Raw genomic sequence first — 13580 nt, forward strand, 5'->3', positions numbered from 1 at the left:
AAGACTGATTTGCATATGGCTTGGTCCAAATTGGAATGGCATGGTGAGCAAGAAAACAATGGATTTAGGCCCAGATCTCTTAACTGGGGTGAATGTATGACATTGTTCTGCATTCTGTCCATCAGTAGTTCTTTTTGCATTTGTCACCCCGAGTGGGACGGGTATGCTCAGACGTGAGTCCCGTGCTCTCCATGCCACTGGAATCCTGCTATCCTGGCTGAAGAGGGGTGAAACCCCGAAACAGGTCCTAGGATGCTTGTTTCCAGTCCATGGAGGACCTGGCCTGGCTGTTCGAGCTGGACTGTTCCCATAGGGCACAGGGTCTTGACTGATTAGCATATGGCTGTGTCCAAACTGGAAAGGCATGGTGAGCAAAAAACGATGGATTTAGGCCCAGATCTCTGTACTGGGGTGAATGTATGATGTTGTTCTGCATTCTGTCCATCAATAGTTCTTTTTGCATTTGTCACCCCAAGTGGGACGGGTATGCTCAGACGTGAGTCCCGTGCTCACCATGCCACTGGAATCAAGCTATCCTGGCTGAAGAGGGGTGAAACCCCGAAATCGGTCCTAGGATGCTTGTTTCCAGTCCAGGGAGGACCTGGCCTGGCAGTTCGGGCTGGACTGTTCACATAGGGCACAGGGTCAAGACTGATTTGCATATGGCTGGGTCCAAACTGGAAAGGCATAGTGTGCAAAAAAAGATGGGTTTAGGCCCAGATCGATGTACTTGGGTGAATGTATGACATTGTTCTGCATTCTGTCCATCAATAGTTCTTTTTGCATTTGTCACCCCGAGTGGGACGGGTATGCTCAGACATGAGTCCCGTGATCTCCATGCCACTGGAATCAAGCTATCCTGGCTGAAGAGGGGTAAAACCCCGAAACCAGTCCTAGGATGCTTATTTCCAGTTTAGGGAGGATCTGGCCTGGCAGTTCAGGCTGGACTGTTCCCATAGGGCACAGGGTCAAGACTAATTTGCATATGGCTGTGTCCAAACTGGAATGGCATGGTGAGCAAAAAAACAATGGATTTAGGCCCAGATCTCTGTACTTGGGTGTATGTATGACATTGTTCTGCATTCTGTCCACCAATAGTTCTTTTTGCATTTGTCACCCCGAGTGAGACGGGTATGCTCAGACGTGAGTCCCGTGCTCTCCATGTCACTGGAATCAAGCTATCATGGCTGAAGAGGGGTGAAACCCCAAAAACGGTCCTAGGATGCTTGTTGCCAGTCCAGGGAGGACCTGGCTTGGCAGGTCAGGCTCGACTGTTCCCATAGCGCACAGGGTCAAGACTGATTTGCATATGGCTGGGTCCAAACTGGAATGGCATGGTGAGCAAAAAAACAATGAATTTAGATCCAGATCTCTGTACTGGGGTGAATGTATGACATTGTTCTGCATTCTGTCCATCAATAGTTCTTTTTGCATTTGTCACTCCGAGTGGGACGTGTATGCTCAGACGTGAGTCCCGTGTTCTCCATGCCACTGGAATCAAGCTATCCTGGCTGAAAAGGGGTGAAACCCCAAAACCGGTTCTAGGATGCTTGTTTCCAGTCCAGGGAGGACCTGGTCTCGCAGTTCAGGCTGGACTGTTCCTATAGGGCACAGGGTCAAGTCTGATTTGCATATGGTTGGGTCCAAACTTGAATGGCATGGTGAGCAAAAAAACGATGGATTTAGGCCACGATCTCTGAACTGGGGTGAATGTATGACATTGTTCTGCATTCTGTCCATCAATAGTTCTTTTTGCATTTGTCACACCGAGTGGGACGGGTATGCTCAGTCATGAGACCCGTGCTCTCCATGCCACTGGAATCAAGCTATCCTGGCTGAAGAGGGGTGAAACCCCGAAACCAGTCATAGGATGCTTGTTTCCAGTCCAGGGAAGACATGGCCTGGCAGTTCGGCCTAGACTGTTCCCATAGGGCACAGGGTCAAGACTGATTTGCATATGGCTGGGTCCAAACTGGAATGGCGTGGTGAGCAAAAAAATGATGGATTTACGCCCAGATCTCTGTACTGGGGTGAATGTATGACATTGTTCTGAATTCTGTCCATCAATAGTTCTTTTTGAATGTGTCACCCCGAGTGGGACGGGTATGCTCAGACATGTGTACCGTGCTTTCCATGCCACTGGAATCAAGCTATCCTGGCTGAAGAGGGGTGAAACCCCGAAACCGGTCCTAGGATGCTTGTTTCCAGTCCAGGGAGGACTTGACCTGGCAGTTCGGGCTGGACTGTTCCCATAGGGCACAGGGTCAAGAATGATTTGCATATGGCTGGGTCCAAGCTGGAATGGCATGGTGAGCAAAAAAACGATCGATATAGGCCCAGATATCTGTACTAGGGTGAATGTATGACATTGTTCTGGATTCTGTCCATCAATAGTTCTTTTTGCACTTGTCACCCTGAGTGGGGCGGGTATGCTCAGACATAAGTCCAGTGCTCTCCATGCCACTGGAATCAAGCTATCATGGCTGAAGAGGGCTGAAACCCCGAAACCAGTCCTAGGATGCTTGTTTCCAGTCCAGGGAGGACTTGACCTGGCAGTTTGGGCAGGACTGTTCTCATAGGGCACAGGGTCAAGACTGATTTGCATATGGCTGCTTCCAAACTGGAATGGCATGGTGAGCAAAAAAACAATGGATTTAGGCCCAGATCTCTGTACTTGGGTGTATGTATGACATTGTTCTGCATTCTGTCCACCAATAGTTCTTTTTGCATTCGTCACCCCGAGTGAGACAGGTATGCTCAGACGTGAGTCCCGTGCTCTCCATGTCACTGGAATCAAGCTATCCTGGCTGAAGAGGGGTGAAACCCCAAAACCGGTCCTAGGATGCTTGTTTCCAGTCCAGGGACGACCTGGCTTGGCAGTTCGGGCTGGACTGTTCCCATAGCGCACAGGGTCAAGACTGATTTGCATATGGCTGGGTCCAAACTGGAATGGCATGGTGAGCAAAAAAACGATGGATTTAGATCCAGATCTCTGTACTGGGGTGAATGTATGACATTGTTCTGCATTCTGTCCATCGATAGTTCTTTTTGCATTTGTCACTCCGAGTGGGACGTGTATGCTCAGACGTGAGTCCCGTGTTCTCCATGCCACTGGAATCAAGCTATCCTGGCTGAAAAGGGGTGAAACCCCAAAACCGGTCCTAGGATGCTTGTTTCCAGTCCAGGGAGGACCTGGTCTGGCAGTTCAGGCTGGACTGTTCCCATAGGGCACAGGGTCAAGATTGATTTGCATATGGTTGGGTCCAAACTTGAATGGCATGGTGAGCAAAAAACCGATGGATTTAGGCCCAGATCTCTGTACTAGGGTGATTGTATGACATTGTTCTGCATTTTGTCCATCAATAGTTCTTTTTGCATTTGTCACCCCGAGTGGGACTGGTATGCTCAGACGTGAGTCCCGTACTCTCTATGCCACTGGAATCAAGCTATCCTGGCTGAAGAGTGGTAAAACCCCGAAACCAGTCCTAGGATGCTTGATTCCAGTCCAGGGAAGACCTGGCCTGGAAGTTCGGGCTAAACTGTTCCCATAGGGCACAGAGTCAAGACAGATTTGCATGTGGCTGGGTCCAAACTGGAATGGCATGGTGAGCAAAAAAACGATGGATTTAGGCCCAGATCTCTGTACTGGGTTGAATGTATGACATTGTTCTGCATTCTGTCCATCAATAGTTCTTTTTGCATGTGTCACCCCGAGTGGGACGGATATGCTCAGATGTGAGTCCCATGCTCCCCATGCCACTGGAATCAAGAAATCCTGGCTGAAGAGGGGTGAAACCCCGAAACCAGTCCTAGGATGCTTGTTTCCAGTCCAGGGAAGACATGGCCTGGCAGTTCGGCCTAGACTGTTCCCGTAGGGCACAGGGTCAAGACTGATTTGCATATGGCTGGGTCCAAACTGGAATGGCGTGGTGAGCAAAAAAACGATGGATTTAGGCCCAGATCTCTGTACTGGGGTGAATGTATGACATTGTTCTGAATTCTGTCCATCAATAGTTGTTTTTGAATGTGTCACCTCGAGTGGGACGGGTATGCTCTGACATGTGTACCGTGCTTTCCATGCCACTGGAATCAAGCTATCCTGGCTGAAGAGGGGTAAAACCCCGGAACCGGTCCTAAGATGCTTGTTTCCAGTCCAGGGAGGACCTGGCCGTTCAGGCTGGACTGTTCCCATAGGGCACAGGGTCAAGACTGATTTGCATATGGCTTGGTCCAAATTGGAATGGCATGGTGAGCAAAAAAACAATGGATTTAGGCCCAGATCTCTGTACTGGGGTGAATGTATGACATTGTTCTGCATTCTGTCCATCAATAGTTCTTTTTGCATGTGTCACCCTGAGTGGGACGGGTATGCTCAGACGTGAGTCCCATGCTCCCCATGCCACTGGAATCAAGCAATCCTGGCTGAAGAGGGGTGAAACTCCGAAACCAGTCCTAGGATGCTTGTTTCCAGTCCAGGGAGACCTGGCCTGGCAGTTCGGGCTAAACTGTTCCTATGGGCACAGGGTCAAGACTTATTTGCATATGGCTGGGTCTAAACTGGGATAGCATGGTGAGCAAAAAAACGATGGATTTAGGCCCAGATCTATGTACTGGGGTGAATGTATGACATTGTTCTGCATTCTGTCCATCAATAGTTCTTTTTCCATGTGTCACCCCGAGTGGGACGGGTATGCTCAGACACGAGTCCCGTGCTCTCCATGCCACCGGAATCAAGCTATCCTGGCTGAAGAGGGGTGAAACCCCGAAACCAGTCATAGGATGCTTGTTTCCAGTCCAGGGAAGACATGGCCTGGCAGTTCGGCCTAGACTGTTCCCATAGGGCACAGGGTCAAGACTGATTTGCATATGGCTGGGTCCAAACTGGAATGGCGTGGTGAGCAAAAAAATGATGGATTTACGCCCAGATCTCTGTACTGGGGTGAATGTATGACATTGTTCTGAATTCTGTCCATCAATAGTTCTTTTTGAATGTGTCACCCCGAGTGGGACGGGTATGCTCAGACATGTGTACCGTGCTTTCCATGCCACTGGAATCAAGCTATCCTGGCTGAAGAGGGGTGAAACCCCGAAACCGGTCCTAGGATGCTTGTTTCCAGTCCACGGAGGACCTGGCATGGCAGTTCGGGCTGGACTGTTCCCATAGGGCACAGGGTCAAGAATGATTTGCATATGGCTGGGTCCAAGCTGGAATGGCATGGTGAGCAAAAAAACGATCGATATAGGCACAGATGTCTGTACTAGGGTGAATGTATGACATTGTTCTGCATTCTGTCCATCAATAGTTCTTTTTGCACTTGTCACCCTGAGTGGGGCGGGTATGCTCAGACATAAGTCCAGTGCTCTCCATGCCACTGGAATCAAGCTATCATGGCTGAAGAGGGCTGAAACCCCGAAACCAGTCCTAGGATGCTTGTTTCCAGTCCAGGGAGGACTTGACCTGGCAGTTTGGGCAGGACTGTTCTCATAGGGCACAGGGTCAAGACTGATTTGCATATGGCTGCTTCCAAACTGGAATGGCATGGTGAGCAAAAAAACAATGGATTTAGGCCCAGATCTCTGTACTTGGGTGTATGTATGACATTGTTCTGCATTCTGTCCACCAATAGTTCTTTTTGCATTCGTCACCCCGAGTGAGACGGGTATGCTCAGACGTGAGTCCCGTGCTCTCCATGTCACTGGAATCAAGCTATCCTGGCTGAAGAGGGGTGAAACCCCAAAACCGGTCCTAGGATGCTTGTTTCCAGTCCAGGGAGGACCTGGCTTGGCAGTTCGGGCTGGACTGTTCCCATAGTGCACAGGGTCAAGACTGATTTGCATATGGCTGGGTCCAAACTGGAATGGCATGGTGAGCAAAAAAACGATGGATTTAGATCCAGATCTCTGTACTAGGGTGATTGTATGACATTGTTCTGCATTTTGTCCATCAATAGTTCTTTTTGCATTTGTCACCCCGAGTGAGACGGGTATGCTCAGACGTGAGTCCCGTGCTCTCCATGTCACTGGAATCAAGCTATCCTGGCTGAAGAGGGGTGAAACCCCAAAACCGGTCCTAGGATGCTTGTTTCCAGTCCAGGGAGGACCTGGCTTGGCAGTTCGGGCTGGACTGTTCCCATAGTGCACAGGGTCAAGACTGATTTGCATATGGCTGGGTCCAAACTGGAATGGCATGGTGAGCAAAAAAACGATGGATTTAGATCCAGATCTCTGTACTGGGGTGAATGTATGACATTGTTCTGCATTCTGTCCATCGATAGTTCTTTTTGCATTTGTCACTCCGAGTGGGACGTGTATGCTCAGACGTGAGTCCCGTGTTCTCCATGCCACTGGAATCAAGCTATCCTGGCTGAAAAGGGGTGAAACCCCAAAACCGGTCCTAGGATGCTTGTTTCCAGTCCAGGGAGGACCTGTTCTGGCAGTTCAGGCTGGACTGTTCCCATAGGGCACAGGGTCAAGATTGATTTGCATATGGTTGGGTCCAAACTTGAATGGCATGGTGAGCAAAAAACCGATGGATTTAGGCCCAGATCTCTGTACTAGGGTGATTGTATGACATTGTTCTGCATTTTGTCCATCAATAGTTCTTTTTGCATTTGTCACCCCGAGTGGGACTGGTATGCTCAGACGTGAGTCCCGTACTCTCTATGCCACTGGAATCAAGCTATCCTGGCTGAAGAGTGGTGAAACCCCGAAACCAGTCCTAGGATGCTTGATTCCAGTCCAGGGAAGACCTGGCCTGGCAGTTCGGGCTAAACTGTTCCCATAGGGCACAGAGTCAAGACAGATTTGCATATGGCTGGGTCCAAACTGGAATGGCATGGTGAGCAAAAAAACGATGGATTTAGGCCCAGATCTCTGTACTGGGGTGAATGTATGACATTGTTCTGCATTCTGTCCATCAATAGTTCTTTTTGCATGTGTCACCCCGAGTGGGACGGATATGCACAGACGTGAGTCCCATGCTCCCCATGCCACTGGAATCAAGCAATCCTGGCTGAAGAGGGGTGAAACCCCGAAACCAGTCCTAGGATGCTTGTTTCCAGTCCAGGGAAGACATGGCCTGGCAGTTCGGCCTAGACTGTTCCCATAGGGCACAGGGTCAAGACTGATTTGCATATGGCTGGGTCCAAACTGGAATGGCGTGGTGAGCAAAAAATTGATGGATTTAGGCCCAGATCTCTGTACTGGGGTGAATGTATGACATTGTTCTGAATTCTGTCCATCAATAGTTCTTTTTGAATGTGTCACCTCGAGTGGGACGGGTATGCTCAGACATGTGTACCGTGCTTTCCATGCCACTGGAATCAAGCTATCCTGGCTGAAGAGGGGTAAAACCCCGGAACCGGTCCTAAGATGCTTGTTTCCAGTCCAGGGAGGACCTGGCCGTTCAGGCTGGACTGTTCCCATAGGGCACAGGGTCAAGACTGATTTGCATATGGCTTGGTCCAAATTGGAATGGCATGGTGAGCAAAAAAACAATGGATTTAGGACCAGATCTCTTAACTGGGGTGAATGTATGACATTGTTCTGCATTCTGCTCACCAATAGATCTTTTTACATTTGTCACCCCGAGTGGGACGGGTATGCTCAGACGTGAGTCCCGTGCTCTCCATGTCAGTGGAATCAAGCTATCCTGGCTGAAGAGGGGTGAAACCCCAAAACCGGTCCTAGGATGCTTGTTTCCAGTCCAGGGAGGACCTGGCTTGGTGCAGTTCGGGCTGGACTGATCCCATAGGGCACAGGGTCAAGACTGATTTGCATATGGCTGGGTCCAAACTGGAATGGCAAGGTGAGCAAAAAAACGATGGATTTAGGCGCAGATCTCTGTACTGGGGTGAATGTATGACATTATTCTGAATTCTGTCCATCAACAGTTCTTTTTGTGTGTGTCACCCCGAGTGGGACGGGTATGCTCAGACGTGTGTCCCGTGCTCTCCATACCACTGGAATCAAGCTATCCTGGCTGAAGAGGGGTGAAACCCCGAAACCGGTCCTAAGATGCTTGTTTCCAGTCCAGGGAGGACCTGGCCTGGCAGTTCAGGCTGGACTGTTCTCATAGGGCACTGGGTCAAGACTGATTTGTATATGGCTTGGTCCAAATTGGAATTGCTTGGTGAGCAAAATAACAATGGATTTAGGACCATATCTCTTAACTGGGGTGAATGTATGTCATTGTTCTGCATTCTGTCCATCAATAGTTCTTTTTGCATTTGTCACCCAGAGTGGGACTGGTATGCTCAGACGTGAGTCCCGTGCTCTCCATGCCACTGGAATCAAGCTATCCTGGCTGAAGAGGGGTGAAACCCCGAAACCAGTCCTAGGATGCTTGATTCCAGTCCAGGGAAGACCTGGCCTGGCAGTTCGGACTAAACTGTTCCCATAGGGCACAGGGTCAAGACTGATTTGCATATGGCTGGGTCAAAACTGGAATGGCATGGTGAGCAAAAAAACGATAGATTTAGGCCCAGATCTCTGTACTGGGGTGAATGTATGACATTGTTCTGCATTCTGTCCATCAATAGTTCTTTTTGCATGTGTCACCCCGAGTGGGACGGGTATGCTCAGACGTGAGTCCCATGCTCCCCATGCCACTGGAATAAAGCAATCCTGGCTGAAGAGGGGTGAAACCCCAAAACCAGTCCTAGGATGCTTGTTTCCAGTCCAGGGAAGACATGACCTGGCAGTTCGGCCTAGACTGTTCTCATAGGGCACAGGGTCAAGACTGATTTGCACATGGCTGGGTCCAAACTGGAATGGCGTGGTGAGCAAAAAAACGATGGATTTAGGCCCAGATCTCTGTACTGGGGTGAATATATGACATTGTTCTGAATTCTGTCCATCAATAGTTCTTTTTGAATGTGTCACCCCGAGTGGGACGGGTATGCTCAGACACGTGTACGGTGCTTTCCATGCCACTGGAATCAATCTATCATGGCTGAAGAGGGGTGAAACCCCGGAACCGGTCCTAAGATGCTTGTTTCCAGTCCAGGGAGGACCTGGCCGTTCAGGCGGGACTGTTCCCATAGGGCACAGGGTCAAAACTGATTTGCATATGGCTTGGTCCAAATTGGAATTTTCATGGTGAGCAAAAAAACAATGGATTTAGGACCAGATCTCTTAACTGGGGTGAATGTATGACATTGTTCTGCATTCTGTCCATCAATAGTTCTTTTTGCATTTGTCACCCCGAGTGGGACGGGTATGCTCGGACGTGAGTCCCGTGCTCTCCATGCCACTGGAATCAAGCTATCCTGGCTGAAGAAGGGTGAAACCCTGAAACCGGTCCTAGGATGCTTGTTTCCAGTCCAGGGAGGACCTGGCCTGGCAGTTTGGGCAGGACTGTTCTCATAGGGCACAGGGTCAAGACTGATTTGCATATGGCTGTGTCCAAACTTGAATGGCATGGTGAGCAAAAAAACAATGGATTCAGGCCCAGATCTCTGTACTGGGGTGTATGTATGACATTGTTCTGCATTCTGTCCACCAATAGATCTTTTTACATTTGTCACCCCGAGTGGGACGGGTATGCTCAGACGTGAGTCCCGTGCTCTCCATGTCAGTGGAATCAAGCTATCCTGGCTGAAGAGGGGTGAAACCCCAAAACCGGTCCTAGGATGCTTGTTTCCAGTCCAGGGAGGACCTGGCTTGGCGCAGTTCGGGCTGGACTGATCCCATAGGGCACAGGGTCAAGACTGATTTGCATATGGCTGGGTCCAAACTGGAATGGCGAGGTGAGCAAAAAAACGATGGATTTAGGCCCAGATCTCTGTACTGGGGTGAATGTATGACATTATTCTGAATTCTGTCCATCAACAGTTCTTTTTGTGTGTGTCACCCCGAGTGGGACGGGTATGCTCAGACGTGTGTCCCGTGCTCTCCATACCACTGGAATCAAGCTATCCTGGCTGAAGAGGGGTGAAACCCCGAAACCGGTCCTAAGATGCTTGTTTCCAGTCCAGGGAGGACCTGGCCTGGCAGTTCGGGCTGGACTGTTCCCATAGGGCACTGGGTCAAGACTGATTTGCATATGGCTTGGTCCAAATTGGAATTGCTTGGTGAGCAAAATAACAATGGATTTAGGACCATATCTCTTAACTGGGGTGAATGTATGTCATTGTTCTGCATTCTGTCCATCAATAGTTCTTTTTGCATTTGTCACCCAGAGTGGGACTGGTATGCTCAGACGTGAGTCCCGTGCTCTCCATGCCACTGGAATCAAGCTATCCTGGCTGAAGAGGGGTGAAACCCCGAAACCAGTCCTAGGATGCTTGATTCCAGTCCAGGGAAGACCTGGCCTGGCAGTTCGGGCTAAACTGTTCCCATAGGGCACAGGGTCAAGACTGACTTGCATATGGCTGGGTAAAAACTGGAATGGCATGGTGAGCAAAAAAACGATGGATTTAGGCCCAGATCTCTGTACTGGGGTGAATGTATGACATTGTTCTGCATTCTGTCCATCAATAGTTCTTTTTGCATGTGTCACCCCGAGTGGGACGGGTATGCTCAGAAGTGAGTCCCATGCTCCCCATGCCACTGGAATCAAGCAATCCTGGCTGAAGAGGGGTGAAACCCCGAAACCAGTCCTAGGATGCTTGTTTCCAGTCCAGGGAAGACATGGCCTGGTAGTTCGGCCTAGACTGTTCTCATAGGGCACAGGGTCAAGACTGATTTGCACATGGCTGGGTCCAAACTGGAATGGCGTGGTGAGCAAAAAAACGATGGATTTAGGCCCAGATCTCTGTACTGGGGTGAATATATGACATTGTTCTGAATTCTGTCCATCAATAGTTCTTTTTGAATGTGTCACCCCGAGTGGGACGGGTATGCTCAGACACGTGTACCGTGCTTTCCATGCCACTGGAATCAAGCTATCCTGGCTGAAGAGGGGTGAAACCCCGGAACCGGTCCTAAGATGCTTGTTTCCAGTCCAGGGAGGACCTGGCCGTTCAGGCAGGACTGTTCCCATAGGGCACAGGGTCAAGACTGATTTGCATATGGCTTGGTCCAAATTGGAATTTTCATGGTGAGCAAAAAAACAATGGATTTAGGACAAGATCTCTTAACTGGGGTGAATGTATGACATTGTTCTGCATTCTGTCCATCAATAGTTCTTTTTGCATTTGTCACCCCGAGTGGGACGGGTATGCTCGGACGTGAGTCCCGTGCTCTCCATGCCACTTGAATCAAGCTATCCTGGCTGAAGAAGGGTGAAACCCCGAAACCGGTCCTAGGATGCTTGTTTCCAGTCCAGGGAGGACCTGGCCTGGCAGTTTGGGCAGGACTGTTCTCATAGGGCACAGGGTCAAGACTGATTTGCATATGGCTGTGTCCAAACTTGAATGGCATGGTGAGCAAAAAAACAATGGATTTAGGCCCAGATCTCTGTACTGGGGTGTATGTATGACATTGTTCTGCATTCTGTCCACCAATAGATCTTTTTGCATTTGTCACCCCGAGTGGGACGGGTATGCTCAGACGTGAGTCCCGTGCTCTCCATGTCAGTGGAATCAAGCTATCCTGGCTGAAGAGGGGTGAAACCCCAAAACCGGTCCTAGGATGCTTGTTTCCAGTCCAGGGAGGACCTGGCTTGGCAGTTCGGGCTGGACTGATCCCATAGGGCACAGGGTCAAGACTGATTTGCATATGGCTGGGTCCAAACTGGAATGGCGAACTGAACAAAAAAACGATGGATTTAGGCCCAGATCTCTGTACTGGGGTGAATGTATGACATTATTCTGAATTCTGTCCATCAACAGTTCTTTTCGTGTGTGTCACCCCGAGTGGGACGGGTATGCTCAGACGTGTGTTCCGTGCTCTCCATACCACTGGAATCAAGCTATCCTGGCTGAAGAGGGGTGAAACCCTGAAACCGGTCCTAAGATGCTTGTTTCCAGTCCAGGGAGGACCTGGCCTGGCATTTCAGGCTGGACTGTTCCCATAGGGCACAGGGTCAAGACTGATTTGCAGATGGCTGGGTCCAACCTGGAATGGCATGGCGAGCAAAAAAACGATGGATTTAGGCCCAGATCTCTGTACTAGGGTGAATGTATGACATTGTTCTGCATTCTGTCCATCAATAGTTCTTTTTGCACTTGTCACCCCGAGTGGGACGGGTATGCTCAGACATAAGTCCAGTGCTCTCCATGCCACTGGAATCAAGCTATCATGGCTGAAGAGGGGTGAAACCCCGAAACCGGTCCTAGGATGCTTGTTTCCAGTCCAGGGAGGACCTGGCTTTGCAGTTCGGGCTGGACTATTCACATAAGGCACAGGGGCAAGACTGATTTGCATGTGGCTGGGTCCAAACTGGAATGGCATGGTGAGCAAAAAACATTGGATTGAGGCCCAGATCTCTGTACTGGGTGAATGTATAACATTGTCCTGCATTCTGTCTATCAATTGTTCTTTTTGCATTTGTAACCCCGAGTGGGACGGGTATGCTCAGACGTGAGTCCCCTGCTCTCCATGCCACTGGAATCAAGCTATCATGGCTGAAGAGGGGTGAAACCCCGAAACCGGTCCTAGGATGCTTGTTTCCAGTCCAGGGAGGACCTGGCTTTGCAGTTCGGGCTGGACTATTCACATAAGGCACAGGGGCAAGACTGATTTGCATATGGCTGGGTCCAAACTGGAATGGCATGGTGAGCAAAAAACATTGGATTGAGGCCCAGATCTCTGTACTGGGTGAATGTATGACATTGTCCTGCATTCTGTCTATCAATTGTTCTTTTTGCATTTGTAACCCAGAGTGGGACGGGTATGCTCAGACGTGAGTCCCCTGCTCTCCATGCCACTGGAATCAAGCTATCCTGGCTGAAGAATGGTGAAACCCCGAAACCGGTCCTAGGATGCTTGTTTCCAGTCCAGGGAGGACCTGGCCTGGCAGTTTGGGCAGGACTGTTCTCATAGGGCACAGAGTCAAGACTGATTTGCAAATGGCTGTCTCCAAACTGGAATGGCATGGTGAGCAAAAAAACAATGGATTTAGGCCCAGATCTCTGTACTGGGGTGTATGTATGACATTGTTCTGCATTTTGTCCACCAATAGTTCTTTTTGCATTTGTCACCCCGAGTGGGACGGGTATGCTCAGACGTGAGTCCCGTGCTCTCCATGTCACTGGAATCAAGCTATCCTGGCTGAAGAGGGGTGAAACCCCAAAACCGGTCCTAGGATGCTTGTTTCCAGTCCAGGGAGGACCTGGTCTTGCAGTTCAGGCTGGACTGTTCCCATAGGGCACAGGGTCAAGACTGATTTGCATATGGTTGGGTCCAAACTGGAACGGCATAGTGTGCAAAAAAACGATGGGTTTAGGCCCATATCTATGTACTGGGGTGAATGTATGACATTGTTCTGTATTCTGTCCATCAATAGTTCTTTTTGCATTTGTCACACCGAGTTGGACGGGTATGCTCAGACGTGAGTCCCGTGCTCTCCATGCCACTGGAATCAAGCTATCCTGGCTGAAGAGGGGTGAAACCCCGAAACCAGTCCTAGGATGCTTGTTTCCAGTTCAGGGAGGACCTGGCCTGGCAGTTCGTGCTGGACTGTTCCCATAGGGCAC

The sequence above is a fragment of the Triturus cristatus genome, chromosome 1_1 (genome assembly GCF_964204655.1).
Source record: "Triturus cristatus chromosome 1_1, aTriCri1.1, whole genome shotgun sequence".
Lineage (NCBI taxonomy): Eukaryota > Metazoa > Chordata > Amphibia > Caudata > Salamandridae > Triturus > Triturus cristatus.